This window comes from Eschrichtius robustus, chromosome X, assembly GCF_028021215.1.
Source record: "Eschrichtius robustus isolate mEscRob2 chromosome X, mEscRob2.pri, whole genome shotgun sequence".
Classification (NCBI taxonomy): Eukaryota; Metazoa; Chordata; class Mammalia; order Artiodactyla; family Eschrichtiidae; genus Eschrichtius; species Eschrichtius robustus.
Genome location: NC_090845.1, coordinates 82,041,357 through 82,047,861, shown reverse-complemented (window position 1 = coordinate 82,047,861; position 6,505 = coordinate 82,041,357). Strand labels below are relative to the sequence as shown.

General features: G+C 41.1%; 1 pseudogene; it reads right to left on the bottom strand.

Moving 5' to 3' along the window:
• Window positions 1–1,088: 1,088 nt before the first annotated feature.
• Window positions 1,089–2,465, bottom strand: LOC137756637 (transcription factor 7-like 2 pseudogene; annotated as a pseudogene).
• Between the last annotated feature and the right edge of the window lie 4,040 nt (window positions 2,466–6,505).

The window sequence follows — 6,505 nt, the reverse complement described above, 5'->3', positions numbered from 1 at the left end:
AGCATCAAAAAGAGAGAGAAAGCTAAAGTCACTGAGAATTTTGGCACATAAAGTTTTGCACACGGTCAGTCCATGTCCTCAGGGTGCAGGGCGCTCGCCTGCGAGTTCACAGGGGAAACAGGACAATTTCCACTGCTGCTCGTACAGCGTCGCTAAAATTCCCTCACTAATTTTCAAGTCTTGTTTTACATAATGGCTTTTAAAGCAACTTTTGTTAATGCTACTGATCCTTTAATGCAACTATTAATGTCCATTTGGCAGCATCTGGGTTTCATACGGCAAAAAAAAAAAAAAGTCCAAAAGGGAAACAAAAAATATATATATACACATTTTATATATAAACTTAAAAACCTTGTACAAATGAGTTGTTATATATAAGATGCTTATGCTAAGGTGAAAAAAACTTTATACAGTTTCAAGAAAAAGGAAAACATATTTTAAAAGGGACAACGTACAGATTTGACAAGCAACCTCTAAAGCAATAAATACTACTGGTCCAACAGCGTTGTGATTCCATTAATTGTTGAATAGCATCCCCCTCCCCCCAAAAGAACAACACCATGGAACAAGGTATATTAACACATTTTAACCCTTTGTTTCTGTACATTTAAACAATAACAAGTAACATCACAATAAAAGTTGTTTCACACAGGAGAAAAAAAAAAAGTAAATGGCACTGCATTCATTGTGCCCTTATGGTTTAAAAACCAGATGTAAAATGATTGGTTCGCAAGTTCGTATTTAATACAAATAATACAGAACCAACTCCTTTTGGAGGGCTGCTTCAAAATTGCTTCTTTTTTTTCCTTTTTGTTTTTTAATCAGTCTTTTAAAACTAAGCTATCTGAACTACATGACAGTTATGTATATATATATATTTTAAACGCTACAAAGACTTTAAACAGCTGTTGATAAAAATTTTGGTAGAATCATGAGGTTCTTCTCTCATCTACATATTTAAAAGGAGAAATTGAAATAAGAATGGGTCAAATATTGACCAATGAACTCGATAAACATTAACTAATGTAGCCACGTGGCACAAACGGAAAAGAGGACAAAACAAAAACCTGGTAGAAGGGGGTGCGGGAAATAAAGAAAAGCAGAACGCAACACTCCACAAAAGAGCAACCGGAGCTGAGGAGGGTAAAGCTATTCTAAAGACTTGGTGACGAGGGAGAGCGGCTGCAGCTGCGTCCCAGCCAGAGAGCCGTGGGAATGTAAGGAAGATGTCGACGGCTGCGCCAGAGATGAGGGAGGGATGGCGGGAGGCAGGTCCAGGGCCCCGTTGGCACAGAGGGCAGGGGCCTTGCCGTGGGTGGCCTCGGCAAGCAGGAGGGCGGGCGGCGGAGGCATCATGGGCAGGTGGGCCAGGGGGTCGGGCTTCAGGGACAGCGAGAGAGGCTGGGTCTGCTCAGTCTGTGACTTGGCGTCTTGGGGAGGGGAGCCTAGCAGTTTCGGGGAGGAAGGAGGCGAGTCTAGTAAGCTTCCATCTGAAGAGGGTGGACTGAGGCAGCTGCCTTCACCTTGTATGTAGCGAACGCACTTTTTTTTTCTCCTGCAAGGGCCGCACCAGTTATTCTGTTGATCAAGGCCAAAGCGCGCTCGGCATTTCTTAGGAGTGCTCAGGTCTGTAATCGGAGGAAGTGAAAGGCAAGGATTTAGGAAACATTCGCTGTGTTCATTGGTCTCCCTGGGCTGCTTGTCCCTTTTCCTCTTCTTCTTCTTCCCATAGTTATCCCGTGCAGACCAGCCGGGGTACAGCTGCATGTGAAGCTGTTGCTCCTTCCGGGCCAGCTCGTAGTATTTCGCTTGCTCTTCTCTGGACAGTGCGTGCCACCTTTGGCTCAGGATCTGGTTGATGGCTGCACTTTCTTTCAGTGTGCACTCGGCTACAACCTTCGCTCTCATTTCCTTCATATACAACATGAATGCGTTAAGAGGTTTCTTTATGTGGGGCTTCTTCTTTTCTTCTTCCTTTTTGGAGTCCTGATGCTTTGCACTGTGGAGTGAGCTGACGTCACTCTGGGAAGATTCCTGTTTGACTGTCGGCGTGACCATGGCCGGGTGGGGAATGCCAGTCGTGTGTAGAGTATGATGTGGTGGGACCATATGGGGAGGGAACCTGGACATGGAAGCGTTGACAGTCAGAGCTGTGGGGTAGGGGTGACGGAATCCTCCTGTCGTGATGGGGTACACTGGCTGACCTTGCCTGTTTTGGGGTCTACGTCAGCTGGTAAGTGTGGAGGTGGGTTTCCCGGTGTGAAGTGTTCATTGCTGTATGTGATAGGAGGCGTGAGAGGGTGTACATGGTGGGGGTGTTGCACAACCGGCACTTTGTTCGAAACAATGTGTGCCGGTGATGGAGAACGGGCATCCTTGAGGGCTTGTCTGCTCTGGAGGGTCCCCGCCTGGACATCAAGCAGTGGCCATTTCATCTGAAGATAGGTTCGGGCGGTGGGCGAGAGCGATCCCTGTATTTCATTTTTGATAGTTTGATTAATACGTGTCTTGGCGTGTTTCTCTGGATTTATCCTGTATGGAACTCTCTGTGCTTCCTTTACTTGATTGATTATTTTCTTTCCCATATTAAGGACGTTTTCAACTATAATCTCTTCAAATATTTTCTCAGTCACTTTTTTTCCCCTCTTCTTCTTCTGGGACCCCTATAATTCGAATGTTGGTACATTTAAGGTTGTCCCAGACATCTCTGAGTCTGTCCTCAATTCTTTTCATTCTTTTTCCTTTATTCTGCTCTGCAGTAGTTATTTCCACTATTTTTTCCTCCTAGTCACTTATCCGTTCTTCTTCCTCAGTTATTCTGCTATTGATTCCTTCTAGAGAATTTGTAATTTCATTTATTTTGTTGTTCATCACTGTTTGTGTGCTCTTTAGTTCTTCCAGGTCCTTGATAAACGTTTCTTGTATTTTCTCCATTCTCTTTCCAAGATTTTGGATCATCTCTACTATCATGTCTCTGAATTCTTTTTCAGGTAGACTGCCTATTTCCTCTTCATTTATTTTTTCATGTGAGTTTTTACCTTTCTCCTCATCTGCTGTTTATTTCTCTGTCTTCTCATTTTGCTTAACTTACTGTATTTGGGGTCTCCTTCTCGCATGCTGCAGGTTCGTATTTCCCATTGTTTTTGGTGTCTGCCCCCAGTGGCTAAGGTTGGTTCAGGGGGTTTCATAAGCTTCCTGGTGGAGGGGAGTGGTGCCTGTGTTCTGGTGGATGAGGCTGGATCTTGTGTTTCTGATGGGCAGGACCTTGTCCGGTGGTGTGTTTTGAGGTGTCTGTGACCTTATTATGATTTTAGGATTTTGTTCCTGTCTTGCTAGTTGTTAGGCATAGGGTGTCCAGCACTGCAGCTTGCTGGTCGTAGAGTGGCACTGGGTCTTAGCGTTGAGATGGAGATCTCTGGGAGAGCTTTCACCTTTTCATATTACATGGGGCTGGGACCTCTCTGGTGGACCAATGTCCTGAACTCAGCTCTCCCACCTCAGAGGCTCAGGCCTGAAAGCCAGCCAGAGCACCAAAGCCCTGTCAGCCACATGACTCAGAAGAAAAGTGAGAAAAAAGGAAGAAGGAAGAAAGAAAGAAAGAAAGAAAGAAAGAAAGAAAGAAAGAAAGAAAGAAAGAAAGAAAGAAAGAGAGAGAGAGAGAGAGAGAAATAAAGAAAAAAGAAAGGAAGAAGAAAGAAATAAATAAAAGTGTTATTAAAATAGAAAAAAAATATTAAAAATGAAAAATAAAAAAGTTTTAAGAAAAAAGAGAGAAAGAAGAGAGCAACCAAACCAAATAATAATAATAATAATAATAATCCACCAATGATAACAAGCCCCAAAAACTATACTAAAACAAAACAAAACAAAACAAAAAACCAGACCATCAGAACCCTAGGACAAATGGCAAAAGCAAAGCTATACAGGCAAAATCACACAAAGCATCACATAAACATTCACAAAAAGAGAAAAGGGAAAAAATATATATATATATATATATAAAATAAAAAAGGAAGAGAGCAACCAAATCGATAAACAAATCTACCAATGATAATAAGCTCTAAATACTAAACTAAGATAAACATAAAACGAGAAACATATTAGATGTAAAAAGTAAACCCGAAGTCTACAGTTGCTCTCAAATTCCACCACCTCAATTTTAGGATGATTCGTCGTCTATTCGGGTATTTCACAGATGCTGGGTACATCAAGTTGATTGTGGCGATTTAATCTGCTGCTCCTGAGACTGCATGGAGAAATTTCCCTTTCTCTTCTTTGTTCACACAGCTACTGGGGTTCAGCTTTGGATTTGGCCCTGCTTCCACGTGTAGGTCACCTGGGGGCATATGTTCCCCACCCAGATAGGATGGGGTTAAAGGAGCAGTTGATTAGGGGGCTCTGGCTCACTCAGGCCAGGGGGAAGGAGGGGTACGATATGTGGGGTGAGCCTGCAGCAGCAGAGGCCGGTGTGACATTGCAACAGCCTGAGGCATGCCGTGTGTTCTCCCAGGGAAGTTGTCCCTGTTTCATGGGACCCTGGAAATGGCAGGCTGCACAGTCTCCTGGGAGGGGAGGTGTGGAGAATGACCTGTGCTTGCACACAGACTTTTTGTGACTGCAGCAGCAGCCTTAGCGTTTCACGCCTGTCTCTGGTGTCCACGCTGATAGCCGTGGCTTGCGCCCATCTCTGGAGCTCATGTAGTCAGTGCTCTGATTCCCCCCTCCTCCCACACCCCGAAACAATAGTATCCTGCCTCTTAGGCAGTTCCAGACTTTTTCCTGGACTCCCTCCCAGCTAGCTGTCTCCCATTTTAAGTCTTTTAAAATGTTACTATGTACATTCACAATGTTGTGCAACTATCACCACTATTTCCCCAACTTTTTTCATCACACCAAAGAAAAGCTCCATACCAATTAAGCAATAACCCCCCATTTGCTCTCTCACCAATTTAGGTAATCTCTAATCTATTTTCTGTCTCTATGAATTTTTCTTTTCTAGATGTTTTATTTTTGTCCCTCTGTGTCTGGCTTATTTTACTTCATATGTTTTCAAGCTTGATCCATATTGTTTCATGTATCCGAACTTCATTTTTAATGGCTGAATAATATTCCATTGTATAAATATATCATTTTTTTATCCATTCATCTGTTGATGGACACTTGGGTGGTTTCCATCTATTGACTATTGTGAATAATATTTCTCTGACCACTTGTGCACAAGTATTTGTTTGACGCCTTTATGATAATTCTATGTTGAACTTTTAAGGGACACTCAAACAGTTTTCCACAGAGGTTGCACCATTTTGCATTCCCACTAACAATGTACAAAGATTCCAATATCTCCACATTCTTGCCAATTCTTATTACTTTGGTTATTTTTTAATAGTCATTCTAGTAGGTGGTGAGTACATATTACATTGTAATTTTTTGTTTGTTTTTTAATTGAGATATACTTGATTTACAATATTATATAATTTTTAGGTATACAACATAACGATTGACAATTTTTAAAGATTATACTCCATTTATAGTTATAAAATATTCCCTGTGCAGTATAATATATATTTGTAGCTTATTAATTTTATACATATTAGTAATACCTCTTAATCCCATACCCTTATCTTGTGCCTTCCCTCTTCCATCTCCCCACTGGTAATCACTACTTTGCTTTCTATGTGAGTCTGTTTCTTTTTTGTTATATTCACTAGCTTATTTTATTTCTTAGATTCCACACATAAGTGAAAACATACAGTATTTGTCTTTCTGTCTCTGAATTATTTCACTAAGTATAATACCCTCCAAGTTCATCCATGTTGTTGCAAACGGCAAAATTTCTTTCTTTTTATGGCTGAGTAGTATTCCATTTTATATATATGCCAAGTGTTCTTTGTCCGTTCAACTGCTGATGGACACTTAGATTGCTTCCATGTCTTGGCACTGTAAATAATGCTACTATGAACTTTGGGGTGCATGTATCTTTTCAAATCAGAGTTTTCCTTTTCTTTGGATACACACCCAGGAGTGTTACTGCTGGATCATATGGTAGTTCTATTTTTAGTTTTTGGTGGAACCTCCATGCTGTTTTCCACAGTGGTTGCACCAGCTTACATTTCTACAATATACAAAAGTTCTCTTTTCTCTCCATCCTCACCAACATTTGTTATTTGTGGTCTTTATGACAATAGCCATTTTAAGAGATATGAGGTGACATCTCATAGTGGTTTTGATTTGCATTTCCCTGATGATTAGTGATGTGGAACATCTTTTCATGTGCCTGTTAGCCATCTGTATGTCTTTTTTGGAAAATGTCTATTCAGGACTTCTGCCCATTATTCAATTGGGTTGTTTGGTGTTTTTGTTTGTTTGTTTTTTTGATATTGAGTTGTATGAGTTGTTGATGTATTTTGGATTTTAACCCCTTATTGGTCATATCATTTGCAAATATTTTCTCCCATTCAGTAGGTTGTCTTTTCGTTTTGTCAATGGTTTCCTTTGCTGTGCAAAA